The sequence below is a fragment of the Epinephelus moara genome, chromosome 9 (assembly GCF_006386435.1).
Source record: "Epinephelus moara isolate mb chromosome 9, YSFRI_EMoa_1.0, whole genome shotgun sequence".
NCBI classification, from domain to species: Eukaryota; Metazoa; Chordata; class Actinopteri; order Perciformes; family Serranidae; genus Epinephelus; species Epinephelus moara.
In genome coordinates this window covers 33,230,154-33,231,618 of record NC_065514.1, presented here as the reverse complement: position 1 = coordinate 33,231,618, position 1,465 = coordinate 33,230,154, and positions in this window count along the sequence as shown.

Here is a 1,465-nt window from a genome sequence, read left to right as displayed (position 1 = left end):
TACTTTCCTTGTGGCCACGCAAAATCATTTAATTCCCATGCCTTATTAAAGCCTGGTCATGCCACAATGATCTTATTCATGTCATTCATTTATGTGTAGTTATGTAAAAGGTTTGTATGAACACAGCAGCTATGATCAGAGCAAAATAAATGTCATATCTAAAACATGCATAAAATATACAGTGAGTGTGGAAAAGATGACTGACTGTTTAGTATGAGTGTGTTGTGTGATATTTGTGTGTTTAAGTCTCAGTTTGCTGCTTGCTTCTGTACAGCCAAACTCTCTCATGACATCAGACAGGAATTAAATTGTCAGACGTGACTCAAACCAACACAACTCTGCTGTGTTAATGCTAACACACTCTCTCTCACACACACACACACACACACACACACACACACACACACACACACACACAAACACACATCAAGGAGGTGAAACCATGTCGTTATGGTCACGGTGTGTAACAGAAACGCCCTTTAACCCCAGAGGAGTGATGTCACATGGTCACCACCCGGTCGTGCGTCATGGTGACATCGACAGAAACACCAACACAATAACAGGTTTCTTTTTACTGAACTGATAAATAAACTGACTTACACTGAAGATCATCTTTCAGTTGTTACTCAGAATTTATTGTCCAACCAGGAATAGATATACATGGATGGTTTTTAAAGACAAAACTACTAAATGACCTCTGATGTATTTCCGAGCTGTGATGATTTGTGAGGCCAGGTTTAAAGGTTCTGTATGTGACATTCAGAGTATTAATGTAGCAGCAAACCACTATATGTAAAGATGCAGTAGCATAATGGCATCCTAAGCAGAGTATGAAGTCACTCCACATCTGTGTGTCATGTATTTCGAGCTTGTCCGTGGTTTGTTGTGGTAAGCCAGTCTGACTGTGAGTCTGATTCTGCATGTCTCTTACTGGCTAGCTTATTGCCGCCACTCTGCACTGCGTTTTTATGGCACTTTGGCTAATACCGGGACAGTGTCATCATGGAAACGTAGAGCCCACTCTCCTGTTCCCCACTGATTGAACATGTTGTTTTTTTCTGCACTGCTGCTGTTGTTCAGCACTGTTTATGGAATTAGCACCATTGGCTGCTAGCTTTTAGCTCCGCCATGTTGAGAAATGTGTGCAAACAATATGCTCTGAATTTTGCATAGAGCCCCTTTAAGAGCAAACAGAGGCAGACTTGTAAACTCAAAACTACAGTTATAAGATCAAAGTCCTGATCTTCAATCTAGCAAATACCTAAATTTAACAATTTACAAATTATGCTGATGAAATTGATTTATTGTACTTTACATCAGACGTTGCGCTAGACTTTTTCGTCGCCGGTCATTTTGACCGACAGGGTCATAAAAATCCGGTCATAATCTATTTTTACCAGTCATTTTAATTTTCGTTTTTAAATGATAATAAAGATATTCAAAGACATTTAGTTTTCATTCATTC